The 15,507-nt window shown below is 44.0% G+C and overlaps 1 pseudogene; it reads left to right on the top strand.

Annotated features, from left to right (window-relative positions):
* The window catches only part of LOC146854001 (glycine N-phenylacetyltransferase-like), a 63,529-nt pseudogene extending 48,351 nt beyond the window's left edge, over positions 1–15,178 (top strand).
* Positions 15,179–15,507: the final 329 nt, after the last annotated feature.

Consider the following 15,507-nt stretch of genomic DNA (forward strand, 5'->3'; position numbering starts at 1 on the left):
AGAACCGGCCTATGCCCCTGGCACCCACTGCCACCAATGGCTGTTCTCAGCAAATTGAGCGAGTTAGTGGAGTCCCCCACCAGACTTGTGCAGTGCCATCGGTCAGCCGAAGCGCAGGGATTGCTCAGGGCACAGTGTACGTCACTCACAGGCACTGGGCCTGGGTTGACTGGCCCCTGGGCCTCCTCCGCTACGCATCTCACCATCTCCTCACCTGGACATTGACACCGGAGCTCAATGTGCTGCACTCTTTCCAAATCTTGGACTTAGCCAGCAGGAGCTTCAGCCAGGTGGAATTTCACAAGTCTGGGTACTGCAGTCATCACAAAGTCTGCGGTGGAGCCTCCCGATGCAGGTGTGGTAATTGGGTCCCCCAGGCGCAAAGTTGCAGCGCTTCCACCATACAAGTTTGTTACAGTTCTGGGGCCTCACCCTTCTCAGCGTCAGGCTAGCACAACATTCTATGGCCTGTGATGCAGAGAGGTGTGGCACACCATTGATAATCTCCTCCGTACACCCCGGGTAAGTGGTGGATCGTAGTATGCGATGCTGACCTCCCTACGTTGATGCCAAAGAGCACGGCTACTATTCACAGTTCCAAGGGGTGCAAGCGGTCTTCTCACACAGGTCAGCAAAGTGTCTCCATGCGACCTGCCAGATGTCACCACCAGGTAAGGGCGATCGGCGCACATTAATGTCTACTGCCACTGCCCAGCGACTCTACAGCACCACCCCATTCCACTCCGGGTCCCAGGCGCTTTCAAGGTTTTGGTTGCCCTGGTGTTGCAAGGAGTGCGCAATGAAAAGTGATGCATCATTGGTTTTGTACAGAGATGCTCCTCTTTTCATAGATGTAGCCCTGGATTTCCTGTTCCAATGGGACTCTGGCTGGTCATCCTGGCTGTTGTGGGCTTGGGGGGAGTGTTGATCTGTGCTGCACTTGGCCCTGGCTGCCCCATTCTGCATTCCATTGTTTTTTTTCCTAATTTTGCTTGGAGGTTGACTTCTAGGCTACTTTTGCCTATAGAGGAACAAAAAAGTCACGTTGGGCTGACTAACGTGAGTATTTTTGGTACTAATGGGCCTTTCGTCAGTTTTAGCCAGCTAACGTCAGATTATGTATCGCCTTCCTGCTAGTGTTACTAGCAGTTTTCACTGCAACTACCTGAAACTATCACCATGTAGCGACGTATTGTAAATACATCACTAAAAGGGTAATCGTTTTTGGTGATAGGCCGTGTTAAGAAAACAGCCGCTAACTAGCGTTAGCGTTAGTTAGCGGCAGTTCTTGTGCATATGCCCGTTGGTGTCTTGGAGGAAAGTAACTGTTGCTCCCCCCTCCTGCCTTTTTGTTGCTAGCGGACCATACCCTTCATTTTCCTTTCTGCCACTACAGGCGTAGGGCCCATTTCACATGTGGAGAGGCTGGTCTGACCCTGCCATGACCCCATCAACTCCCTCTACACACAGCTCCCTTCTCGACGAAGGCACTTGTAGTGTGGGGCTGGGTTTAACATTTTGGCAGGGATGATTTTTGTTTCCAGTTCTGCACTGGCTGTCGACCATAACATCCTGTGATTCGGGGAAATCACTTAATCTCCCCGTGCCTAGCAAAAATGAATGTGTCCTTGTGTATGGTAAGAATGCGCATATCATTCAAGAACAGGCACACTGTAGGCAAAGTTTACATCACACAACATGGGTCTAATTTAGGATCAGATTCTGCCAGTGGAACAGCCATCTGTGGTGAGCAAATTAACTAAGGAATTCCCAGAGTTATTTGCAAATCTTCTAGGAAAGTCAAATAATTACATGCACAAAATAATACTTAAAGAGGGTGCCATTCCTGCCATACACAAAACCAGATCTATTCCTCTTTTGATGAGGGAACCTTTAAGGCTAGAACTGCAGAAACTTGTCAAGTCAAGGTTTCATAGAAGAAATAGAAAACTCAGAATGGTTGACACCCATCGCAATCACAACTAAAGATAGTAGTAAGAATATCCGGCTTCGTGTGGATTTGAGGGACCTTAACTCAAACATTAGGGTGGACGGAAATTCCCTCCCGAGGATAAATGAAATGCTTAGCACCATCCAAGATGCAAAGTATTTCACTGTACTTGATTTCTCCTCAGCATATCACCAGGTCACTCTCTAACCAGATTCTCAAATGTTGACTGCTTTCACTACTCCTTTTCGTAATGTAAAATTCCTGAGAATGCCTTTTGGGCTATCCACTACAGCTGCAGCCTTTCAGAGGATCATGCAACACATTCTGAGAGATTGTGAGGAGACAATGTGTTTTTAGGATGACATTTGAATAATTGGTTCTAGTGAGATAGAATACAATTGTAGAGTGAGAGATGTTCTGTGCCAGGTAAAAATAATGGTTTCCCCACTAAAGAAAGCAAATGCAAACTAGGTGTCACTTGTTTAGATTACCTTGGGCACACAATATCAGAGGAAGGTATCAAACCCAAGATGGATTTGTACCGTATTCCATGGAGGAGATCAGATCGTTCTTGGGTTTGGCAGAATACATGGCCAAATACATAGGGAACTTTTCAGTGTTGACCCAATCCCTTAGTAATTTATTAAAAAGGGCACCCCGTTTTTGTGGGGGGGAGCAAGAGGCAGCATTTGAAGAAATAAAAAAGGGCATTGTGAATGCTCCTCACATAGGGAACTTTCATTTCGACAGAGAGACCATTCTTACAATTGAGGCAAGTAATAGAGGCATAGAAGCAACTCTTTCACAGAGTACAGAATGAAGAGAGAATAGAGGCTTTTGCCTCCAGAACCTTGGTTGGCGCGGATGTGAACCATTCTACTGTGGAAAAGGAGCTGTTGGGCTGTTAATCATTTAAAATATTATTTGTTGGGCCTAACATATAAACTTAGGACAGATCACAACCCCCTACTGTCTCTGATTGCAAAGAAGAAAAGGAAAATACTACTCCCTGTATAGCTAAGTGGGTTTTGAGACTTCAAGGTTTCAACTACAAGGTTGCTTATGTCCCAAGAATCAGAATTATGCCGCAGATTTTTTGTCACGTGCCCCAGTGGAAAAGCTGAAGGAAACCAGAGATAATGGAGAAGCCATATTCGAAGTCAATGTACCACCCCGTTTGAAAATGGAGTGGGAGGCACAACTATAGAGATCTCACCCTAAAATCTGTTAGAGCTCCAGCGTAGGGGGATGGCCATCCAGGTGTAAGTAATTACCAGAAGAATTACAACCTTTTTGGAATGTAAGAATTATCCCTTGATGGGAGTATAATCTTGAGCTCAGGAAAAATTGTGCCACCTGTGGGGTTACGAGAACAAATCAATTTAGCACACAAGGGACATTTAGGGAGGAATCTCACCAAATCTAAATCAAGAGCAGACTATTGCTTTCTCTACATTGATTTTCTTAGTGGAGGAGAAAGTCAAAGAGTGCCATGCCTGCAATCTAAGTGATAAAACCATGTGTCTCAGACAATCTCCCTTAATTCTAGTTGAGGTACCTTCCATCCCATGGAATAAGTTGGGTTTGCACATTGTAGCACCAATTCATGGTCTAGGCACAAAGGAAAAGTACATCGTTGTGCTCATTGGTTGCTATTCTCCCTGAACAACATCCAGGTTTGTTACATGGTCAATACTACGACCATCATTAATTTCTTGACAGAGGTATTTTCTACTGAAGTTATTCCAGTGACCCTAATCACAGACAATGGGGTTCAGTTTGTTTCAGAAGAAATGAGGCATTTCCTTAAAGATCTTTCCATTTCTCATGTTCACACACAGTTATATTGCTCCAAGGCCAATGGTAAGGTAGAAAGAGCCAATGGAATGATCAAAGAATCCTTTAAGTTGGCTGTTGCTTCAGGCAAACCTATAGATGAAACCGTAAGGGATATGTTGTGGTTCTACCTTACCACACCCAATTTGACTAATGGTTTGTCCCCGTTTGAGATGCTGAGAGGAAGGAAATCAGGGTAAAAATTGTCTCCAAGCTGGCTTTTTGGAAACAAAGATATCTCTGTTAACCTGAAGCGGTGGGAGAAATAGTGAGGAGACAACAAGATTTGTATAAAGACAGATATGACAAGAAATGCTGAACTGGGAGCAAAGAGTGGGATTTTGGGCAGTGTGTTCTGGTCAGAAAGCCCTATAATGTATGTGGTAAAGGTGATCAATTCTATGAACATGAAAAGACCAGAGAAGTCAAAAACAATGTTGTAATACTTGATAATGGGAAAAAGTGGAGCATGGGTAGACTTACTTGTTGTCCCACCAACATGATTTCATTGGAGGAACCCAAGAAAGTTGTAAGCAAATCCCCAGGTTGTGTTGAACTCAGAATAAGAGAAAGAAGACAACCTCACCCACCAAGTTGGCACAGAGATGTCATGATGTCTTAGTTTTGTTCTATTGCATTTTTGTGTCCTAGTTTTACTGACAATGTACATATTCCTCTGCCCTTTGCTCTCTCACCCTTCTCATCCTATCTTTTTGTTTCATCTTCTCTCTTTCACTTTTCCCCTTTCTCCCTTGTCCTTCCATTACGGGAGGAAGATGTGTTATAATGTAGACAATCCTGCCTTCTTCCCTTCTCTCTATTGTTCTAGTTGGTCTCCTCCGTAGAACCTTAAGAAGGAGGCTATTTAGAATGTTGGGCTTGTGGTGTTTTCACAGAGCTGCCCAGGCAATTTGAAGGTGTCTATTGTATCTACTTGAATAAAGCTTTTGGACTTACCTCCTTCGTCCTCATTACTTCAACACTTTAAAAACCACGTTATTAGATGGCAGAAAGAGCCAAACACAATTGATTGACTCACAGCATAGACTGCAATATTCACTTAGTTAAAATGCTCAATGAAGTGTATAAATAGAGGCTGCTTAATCGTCTGGTTGATTATATTTATTTATTTATTTATTTTTAACATTTCATAAAGCGCGAACAAATGCCCGCAGGCGTCTCGGCGCTGTACTATGTAAACTCCCCTTTACTTGGCTTCTAGCTCTTAGAGGTTAAACAACCATGTTTTCAACATTTTCCTGAATAACAGGAGATTTGGGCTAGATCTAATGGATTGTGGCAGTGTGTTCCACAGTTTCGGGGCAGCCACCAGGAAACGTCTGTCTCCCCAATTGACTAGTCTGGTCCGAGGTATCACTATATCGTTCAGTTTGGCTGAACGAAGTGGTCGAAGAGGGCAATACGGAATAAGCCGCTCTTTCAGGAATTGAGGGCCTTGCGAGTGTAGTGATTTGTAAACTATACATAATGTCTTAAATTTAATTCTATTCCTGATAGGGAGCCAATGGAGGCTTCTCAAAGTGTCAGTTATGGGTTCAAACTTAGGAATACCCAAGAGGAGTCTGTCCGCCGCATTCTGCACTGTCTGCATTTTCTTAATGACTCTGGTTTGGGCGTTGATAAACAGGCCATTGCAATAATCCAATGCAGACAGGACTAGGGCACTTACTAAAGTCTTGCCTGCACTCTTGGGAAGAAACGGAAGGATCTTTTTTACCAGGCGTAGTTTATAAAACGCTATAGAGGCCGTCTGATTTGCGTGAATCATAAAATTCAATTTATCGTCAAAAATGACGCCTAAATTTCTCACCTTTGTGGTCGGTTTAGGCAGGGCTCCAAAAGATAACGGCCACCATATCGAGGACCAGTTAGGATTGAGAGGGCCGAAGGTTAACACCTCGGTTTTGTCAGAGTTCAGCTTCAAACAGTTTGTTGACATCCACTGTCCGATAGCCTGCATACCTGCTCTGAAACTCTCCGCTACTGTTTCCCCATCATCTCTGACGGACAGGATCAACTGGGTGTCATCCGCATAAGAGGTAAGGTTCATCCCATGTGCTTTGATCGTCTTAGCAAGGTCCGACACGTAGATGTTAAATAGTGTCGGACTGAGGGATGAACCTTGAGGCACCCCACATACACAACATGACTAGAATTCTGGTTTCTGCCATCCGAATAACCCCTGTCGCCAGAGTTCTGTCATAAAAAGAATTCTATTCTGCTTTCCCTTCCCACCACCAATTACAGATAGACCTGAAGCCCCTATGTCTCAACCTCTTTTGTTGAGTCTTTGGATGGCCTAGGTCGCCCTAGGATACCAGGTGAATCCATTGAATTATTTCAAAGTCCCATTATAGAACAAGAGATATACAGAGCAATCCAAGATTTTTCTGCATGCAAATTCTCATAACCAGACGGACTCCACACTGAATTCTAAAGCACCTATTTGGACCAAATGGTGCCACGTTTGACAAAATGTGTACTGATCCCCAACAGGCAATGGAATTGCCCTGTCCAAGCGGAGTCCCTTCTATTCTTTCTCCCTAAACCAGGCCGACATCCACTAGAAGTCGGGTCACACAAGCCTCTAGCTATCATTAATAAAACAATGATAAGATTTTAACTAAAATCGTGGCTGTTGCTTCCTCTTCTGCTGGGAAGTGTCCATCCTAACTAGAAGAACCACATGCCTTAGTTTACGTCAGTTACACAGATTGTTGGAGCGGGGACCTCCTGAATGGCCTCGTCGCATGCCTAGTAGTAGAGATAAAATAGGCATTTGACATGCTTAGTTGGGATTACATGTCTACAGTGCTCTGTCGAAGTGGGCTTGAAAATACATTCATTTAACTAATTAAAATATTCTAACCCCAGCCGTCGGAGAGGGTAGATTCCACATTTTATGTCACATTTTTTAGCAATTCAAAAAGGGCACATCACGGGGGAGGGGGGTTGGGGAGGTCTTTCATCCCTGTTATTCACGCTCAAAATTGAACCCCTTACCATGCACCTGTGGCACCAGGCTCGGTACCTAGGCATCCCAATAACTAATGAAACTAATATCTCGTCACTATATGCTGCCGACCTGCTGTTATTTATAAGGGGCACAGAGGAGGGCTCTTAGCCATTGTGCGTCTTGGGTACTTTCAAAAGAGCCTCTGGCCTTGGCGGCAACTGGTCAAAAACCTGTCTGTTCCCTTTAACGCCTGACTGTCCCAGAGACACTATCGCAGTGGATGATGCCTGGTGTCATGGGAGGGCTCGACGTTTAAATATCTCTGCATCAATATGTACTACTCCAGTGCAGGCATGCTTGATAGGAATTTATGCAAAGCTGTGCTCTCAATTAGGGCTCAGATTGGCATCAGGAAATACCTGACAATCCAGAGATGTATGGCCCTTATCAACATGGTCATGCTGCTGAGATTCACTGGACTACTTCTCTAATCTACCTTTTCCAGTGCCCACAACTATATTTTGCATACTAGACATAATGGTGAGGGGCTTTATGGGAACCATGTGACACAGAGTCGCTTTATCCAAACTGAGGCTCTTGATGGACTGCGGATGCCTCGGCACACCGGACTTTGAGCACTAAAACGTAGCTGTGCGATGTCAATGACTCTCACTTTGGCTGGCCAGTAGATTATCACAGGAGGTAGGACTCTCAACACTACACTGTGTCCTGAATGTAATTAGTGACTTCTTCCTGCCAAAAGCTAACATGCCTCTAACAACGAATACACCCTTAGGCATAGCCCAAGATAGCTATTGCAAGGCATCAGCTTTTTCACCCACAGCTGTACACTGTGCTCCCCAGATCCCCTAACGCAATTGGATATGGTTTCAAGAGAGTGTCTCCTCTATCTTGGACAGAGGTATTGAAAAACTCAGGACTACGTTGAGTGGGAGAAGTTTTGCAAGATGGATCCCTTCTCCCCCTTGACTTGCCGGTTGAACAATATGGCCTCCATGTTGGTCAGTTTTTAACAGACAGACCCCGTACAGCATCCCTCAGAAATATTTTGGGCATCACCAATGCAGAGCCACCCACTTACCCTTTATTTTGGGCCTTTTATAAGAAGATGGCCTGATATATGATGTCCACTAATGTAAGTGGGCACCTTACACCAGTCCAGACAAACCTTAATGTGGTTTAAGATGTTTCAGACAACTTTGAAAAGGTAGCTTTCTAGAGCAGCCTTCAGGCTTAGTTTGAAGGAGTGTAAAGCAGCTTGTTTTACCAGAACGTAAAATTATAGTATGGATTAAATGAAAAAGAACCACACCAAGTATTTATAAAAATATGTATTTATTATATAACACTATCTAGTACGTTACAGTATCTCCTACACGGAGAAAGACACAAAGCACATAAAAGAAATACCAGTAAATAGCACTAATACACAGTGGGCCGCAGGGGGGAATCAAAGCATATACTAAGAAATTGGTATAGGAACCACAAATCGAGTCAGGACAAAGTCGTGAGGATGTAGAATTGCTGAGGACCCACAGAACCACCCAAGGTAAGTAGATTGGGACCCCATGGAGAGCGTGTGCAGTGTGTGAACACAACACCGTGCTCCGTTCAAGTCTTTGTGCAAGTCGCAATTGGAATGTTAAAAATTAGGGACCCTTCCCAGTAGACCCTGAAGAAACCCTGTGGAAGACAGAAGGTTGGAGAGACACCCCACCCCTGGATACCGTGGTACCAAATTTACCTATCCCAGGGGAGCCGGGTGCAAAGGTGTGAAGTGGCGAAGGAAACCGCCGTCAAACCCAACGGTGGACTTCAGGAAGGTGCCCGCCTTGAAGAGGAGAAAGTGTTTGGAGGAATCCAAAAAAGGAGTCTTGAAGAAGAGTACATGAAAGCAGAGGGGACAGTGTCTATGCCACTCCAGGACAAGGAGACTTGGAAGGACGGGTGCCCTCCAATGTCGGATGCTTCTAGAAAGATGACGGTTACCTTGACTGTGCCGCTGCGAGGACCAGGCGACGCTGAGGATGACCAGGACCCAGAGACAAGCTGTATCACAAAGGATGTTGAGTGCTGAGCGGTCGGTGTCTGGCAGGAGCACCAACAAGCCTTGGCAAAGGCAAACCACGCAGGAAGTCAAGAAGGTGCACAGTTGGGAACAGCAAGGTCCAGGAGACTCACCACAAGCAGGAGAGTCTGGGCAGGCCTCGAGCACTCAGGGGCGCTCAAGGAAAATAAAGGTGACCCTCAAATGGACCCACAGGCCAAAGGCACAGGAGTTGGGAGAGGACCTCAAGCAGCTCAACAAAAGATGCAGGCCATGATGCACACAATGCGGTGTGGCCAAATATTCTGGTCACTAGAGGTGCTCGAGGTTGGGGCTACCTGGAGCCCGGAGATCTTCTTGCAAAGTTGTCAACAAGCCTTTGCAACTGCAAAAGGGACTCGGTACCCAGGGGTTCAGTAATTGCAACCCCCACAAGAACTACTGGCCTCAAACTTCATAAGAAGGTAGAGCAGGCCTTGGAAACCGAAGAAAATCACCACCTGGGTTGCAGAGCTCATGGAGTCCGGAGAAACTGGGGATTTGCAGACCGGTAGTCTTCATTGGGTCGCCTGCGAATGCAGGAGAGTAACTCCTTCACTTCAAAGGAGATTACTTTGGTTGACCTTGATGCTTCTCAGGCCTTTGAATGTTCCTGTATTATGCACAGGCAATGCGGCAGACTGGATGGGAGACGAGATCAGGCCCAAACGAAGGCCAGCATACAGGTTACAGTTCTGAATCTTATCCCTGACCTGAGCAACATCTATGCTTCTGCAAACTCAAGTTGTCCTCCATTGTCATGGCCCTGATGCAGGCATCAAGCCCATGTCCTGTAGCCACTCCTCTGGAGTGAGATCACAGCAGTCCCTACAACTAATACAATTGGACAAGATCTACCAGGCATTTACTCACAATGCATTGGAAATCTTTCTCCCTGTACCCTATGCTGCGCTGGCATGCCATGTTTTTGTTGTGGCACAGAAATAGAATTAGTCTCCTATAGAGGGAAGAGACTAGAGAATTACTCCAATGACTAGTTGCCCCTGGGTGGGATGACATAATCTCTACCTTTAGAGACCACATTAAAAATTATATTAGAATGTGTTCCATTTTTCTTGCCATCAGTTGCCATAAAGTTTTTGGTCATGAACAGTCTCTAAATTGATAATTTGTAGCTGGACGGATGATTTACTTTATGGTATTTGATTTCCAATTAACCTGGAGTTAATGTTTAATCGTCCTTCCCAAGATATGAAAGGTGATGTATACACTGTATCGGCTCTGTGGTTCCATAAAGTATGTATCCAGCTTGAACTTTTGTCCCAGGATTCAGTATCAGCTTTATAGCTTATAAACTAGGCACATTCTTGTTCCCGTTTTGGTTTTGATTATGTTTAGGTTTATATATTGTCACTGCTTGTATTTACTTAATGATCTGTCATTAGCATTGTAGGAAAATGGGCTTTTGATTGAGGGGGTGCAAACCCTTCTCAAGTAACAACCACAGTCCCTGTCAGGGTGAACCACCAAAGTCACAGAAATTAACCTTGGCTTAACCCTGTGGTAGCTTGGCAGAAGAGCAGTCAGGCTTAACTTGCAGGCTTAACTACTTAGCAATGTGCTAAGTAGTTATGCAGCATACAAACGGTGATAATGTGAAAACACAACACAAGGAAAATCCCAGATCAATTTAGAAAAAAAGAGAACAGTTTAATAAATAATTTGACACCAAAACAAAGTAAATCCATTCAATAGAACCAAAGTTATGATTTGGTAAAGGTTTTAGTGAAAAATAATGCCTAACTGATCAACGCGCCAATACCTGGTATCTATTGTTACAAGACCGGGGAAAAGTCAAACGTCATGGTAGCCACAATGAAGAATGTAAAGCTCAGTGGGGCAAGGCAGTCAACGGTCTCCAAGGAGGTGGGCTCACTACTGTTGGGAGCCGCTGGACAAAGTCCTGGGGAAGATTTCTAAATTCGGACTTTGTCACTATATTGGAAGTTGAAAGTTGAAAATCTCCATCTGAATGAAGCTGCAGCCTGTGGCCAACAAGGGCTCCACGAGTCCGGGTACCCATATGAAGAGGAGCCATCAAACAAAATTTGTTGATGTGGAGAAGAACGTAGTGGGTGCCCAACAAAGTCAGGCAAATGGGCGATGCACCCTGGGTGTTCGGCGCTCAGGTAGGTCCCAGCCTACTGTCAGTTCTCAAATCACTTTTTGGCGGCACAAGTTTCAGTTGCTGGCTTTTGGGCATCGTAAGACCACTTCCAATGGTGGGCAACCACTTGGAAGGTAGGACTCACTTCAGGCAGGGTCCAGGTGCAGGTTCAGGGTTGTTGGAGCTTTTTGTGCCTCTGTATCTCAGAAAAAGAGGCCACCTGAATAGCCCTTGTAGCCACTCTGGCAGTGATGGAGTCAGGCAGCAAGGCAGACCTCAAGGAGCAGGTCAGTCCTCTCCGAGTACAGGGCAGCCTTCAGGCAGCAGAGGAGTCTCTGGTAGCAACATGGCAGTCCTCTGAGGTATAAAGCAGGCCTAGAGCAGCAGAGCAGTCCTCTGAAGTACAAGGTAGTCCTTCTGGAGGTCATCCTCAGGTGAAGGAGTAATATTAATAGTTGGTCTGAGGGTACCTGGTCCAAGCCTTTGAAGATGGAGACACTTCTAGGCTTCCCCCACTATCTGGTTCTGGAAATGTTCTTGTTCCCCTACCCAGGGTCCAAGAGTTCTAGGCTAACAAAGGACTGGTGTGAAGTTATTTGTGATTGTGCTGAAGGCAGCTCTTTTTAAATATAAGGGGGGCAGGGTACAGCTTTGCTCCTCCCATCCTGGCAGGATGGTCCATTCTAGCAAACCTAGTCCCTCTTTGTTTCACTGTCTGGGGGAAATACACAAAGTTCTGCTGCCAATTTTTTTCAGTCATGCAACCCAAAACATGCACTGCGGGCACCAAATGGTTAGGACAAGAAAATGGCAACTTTCTAAAAGTGGCATTTTCAGAATTTTGACTTCAAATTCCACTTTACTATTTAGAAGGATTATAAATTACGATTCTTTTGACTCCAATAAAAACATTGCTACCTGTTGGCAATCATAAGCCTGCACATATTAATTGTAATAAGGTAACCCAATGTAACATAAGGAAGAGGTACACATCACAGCAGTGAAAAACACATTTAGGTGTTTTTTCACTAAATGGAAATAGAAAACATAAAAGTCAATGCCCAGCGTTTTAAATACAATGCATCCTGCCATTTGGGCTGTTTAGGGAGTATCTTAGGGGTGACTTACATGTGCTAAACATTGAGAATTAGTTAAGCAAATAGGGGTAGGAGAAGTTTTTCTTCAACTTAGAAAAGTGTTAAATACTAGGTGGACTCTGCAGATTAAGGTTAATGGCATAACAACAGATGCCATTGATCACGAGAGGCAGAAGACAGGGTTGCCCATTAACACCCTTATTGTAGGCAATGGTGGCTGAACCTTTGGCTTGCGCTTTGCATGAATATTAAGACCACCGGGGGATTTGCTTCCCCAACCACAACCTGATCTTATCTACATACGTGGATGACACAAAACATTATGTGTGGAATCCAGAGCACAATCCAGCTCCAATGCTCTAGGAGGTCGTGTTGTTTGGTGGTCATTCAGTTTCATGCATCAACTGGGATAAGTCCTTGATATACCCCCTCACGGCAGCTACGACACCTGTGCAAACAGAATAGCCCTTACAGTGGATTACTGTCCTATGACGAGAATACAGGTGTACACAGATCTGACTGTAGCACTACTGGACAATTATGGCTAGCCAATTATTAGGCTAACAGATGCCATTAATAGCTGTATCAAGCTTCCTTTGGCAAGCTTCCTTTGTCACTCAGTGGTCATGTAGAGATAATGAACATGGTAGTACCGCCCCGGTTTCTGTTCCTCTTCATTAACATACTAATATTGCTCCCAAGAACCTTCTTTAACCCTTTGCAGAAACTGCTGACTCAACTAGCATGAGCGGGCGAACAGTTGCGGGTAAGTTGGGCTACTTTGACCCTTCATTTTGAAAAAAGAGGGCTGAAAGCTCCTTATTTGGAGGCCTAACATCGCGCTGTACAGTGTACGTTCGCTCATTATTGATTGCATGGCCTGAATTACTTCCTGCACCTGTGGCTGGAAAGAGAAGCTGCCTTTATGCACCAGCTCCCTAGGAAATTTATAGAAAAGCCTGTGCGGCATTATAACTTTGTTGATTTGATAAACACTACTGCATATTCCTAGAAGAACTGCAGAATGGGTCACTTGCCTGATTGCTGCTGTTGCTGGTAGATTGGTGCATGTGGTTTCCTATAGAACAAGAGAAAGGAGCGGTGGGAGTTGTGCATGGTATGCAATTACGGTGCATTGATAGGTACTACAATATGATCTATTGGGTCATTCAATCACTTAGTTTAAATGATAATAATGAATAATCAATCTCAACAGTAATTTAAAATGTATAGGATAAATCAGAGGTACACCACACAATATGCTTAATATAACATTTATAAATCATTTGAATGTATTGTGCTACATATGGCTGCAACACAACACATAAGAAAATTGACAGACTGACAATATGGCATGAATAGTGACAGTACTCAATACAGAACTTGCAAAAAATAAGAACACAATTTACACATTACGACAACATATAAAAAGGCAAAATTCATAGCATTCCGTCCATTTCAAATCAATACAGTTCAACTTCCAACCTATTATCTTTTAATAGTGGTTAAGAAAGGTGAAGTGACTTAAGACGTGAAGTGACTGTGCGTTGACGTTTCGACCCAGGATGCATGTGTTACTATGAAAAGATCACGGTGCATGGGCCACTCTTTTCAGAATGGGACACTGCGCAGCTGGAAGCAGGTGCGAGTGCCATATAGTGCATGAGTTGCCACCCTCATCATACTTGCTGCACAATGAAACCCCACAGCACCTTTTTATGAAGTTCTACACGTACTCTCCGAATGCGCTGCAGACAGGTGTTACTAAGGCGAGGCTGGACGGGCAAAATGAACGAGGTGTGACTATGGATGACATACAACAGGCTTACTGTTGTTCAGTCATTAAGACGGTATCACTGAGCAGTAGGCATCGGTTGATACACTTTAAATACATTAGTAGGCTGTACTACATCCCTGCCCTAGTCAGCTGTTTTTTTCTGTAATATTATCCATGGAAAATGCATGGGGAAAATGCATGGGGAAAAAACATTTTTGTACTGCTCTTTTTCTCGGACCACACTGGATGGGCCACTTTCCAGGAAGGGGCTGAGTTGGATGAACGTTTTTTTGGAAGGTTTTGTGAAGATTTGTCAAACAGTGCCAAAGTTATTAGCAAAACTGCCACTATATAATATAGATTCACATGCTCAACAAAAACCAGTGGGGCTTAAATCTGAGGAAGAGATGAAAGTTAATCTGTAGAGGACATAAATACTGAGGGATTAGGCACCAATTATGTACCCCAGCTGGTAACTAACGAGATGGAGGAGTATATTTTTCAATTGGGCTTAAAACAAACAAGAAATGTTTTTTACTGTCACTTTAACAGCACGCAAAATGGGAATGGTTTGTAGAGGAAGGTAGAAATGAGGAAGAAATCATTGGCAATGTGCAATATTTACTCTAATTAAGTCTCTAATTAAGGTGCTCATTTTAAATAACAAGGAAGATTATTGGTTTGTGATTGACAGCAATACATGTTGAATTTTTCATAAATATTACTTTGTCCCATTTCCCCAGGGATAATCAGGCAGCATGTCAATGCTCTCCACTCACTGATGCTAAAGCTGAGCTGGTGAATACTTTCTGGATAAACGGTGGAAATGAGAACAGCCTTCAGGTAGTCCGTCAATGCATCGAACACCTGCCCACCTTGTGCATGCGGGACCCATGAGGGAAGCCCATCAGCTGGTGTATCATGGACCAGACCGCAGAGGCAAGGATGGGATACACTCTGCCCGAATATCGAGGCAGGGGGCTCTTAACCAGCCTCCTTGCATCCTTATTTGCTATACTCAAAGGACAGCAGGATGATTTCCCATTCCACGGCATCGCTGGCAAGTACAGCGCCCAGATGCAGAGCGTAGCAAGAAAAGCGGCTCTCCGGAGAGTGCCTTCTGGATGCTCTCAATGGATCGGTCGGCCTCGAGGGAAGACAACCTACCCTAAGGGAGGGTTTCATAAGGGGACGGGCTTCGGCGGTGTCCTCTGGTGCTTGTTCAACATGTCCCTTTACCACAGATTTATATTTCAATTCAATTCAATTCAATCTTTATTTCGGTGTAAAAGGTTAACAAAATAAAAATACAGTACAGAAATTTCGACAATGCAAGAATTTCGAAAATGCGTCGTGTTAAGGATAGGAAACAATACTGCTAGACACACTGGATACTACATGGAATAATCAACCAATTTTGTGATGTTGGAAAGATATATCAAATGTTTTGCAATTTTGCATGGTAGTATAAAAAATTAATAAAAACAGATTTGAGGAATAAGCATGTCAGGTCATTAAAAAATTCAACTGTACAGTTAAAAAAATACCTCTAAAATATTATATAAAATAAAAACAACAATTGCTTCATTAATAAATAATAAGAATAATCTATGAAAAATGAATATACATTTCAA

Source organism: Triturus cristatus, chromosome 4_1 (genome assembly GCF_964204655.1).
Source record: "Triturus cristatus chromosome 4_1, aTriCri1.1, whole genome shotgun sequence".
NCBI classification, from domain to species: domain Eukaryota; kingdom Metazoa; phylum Chordata; class Amphibia; order Caudata; family Salamandridae; genus Triturus; species Triturus cristatus.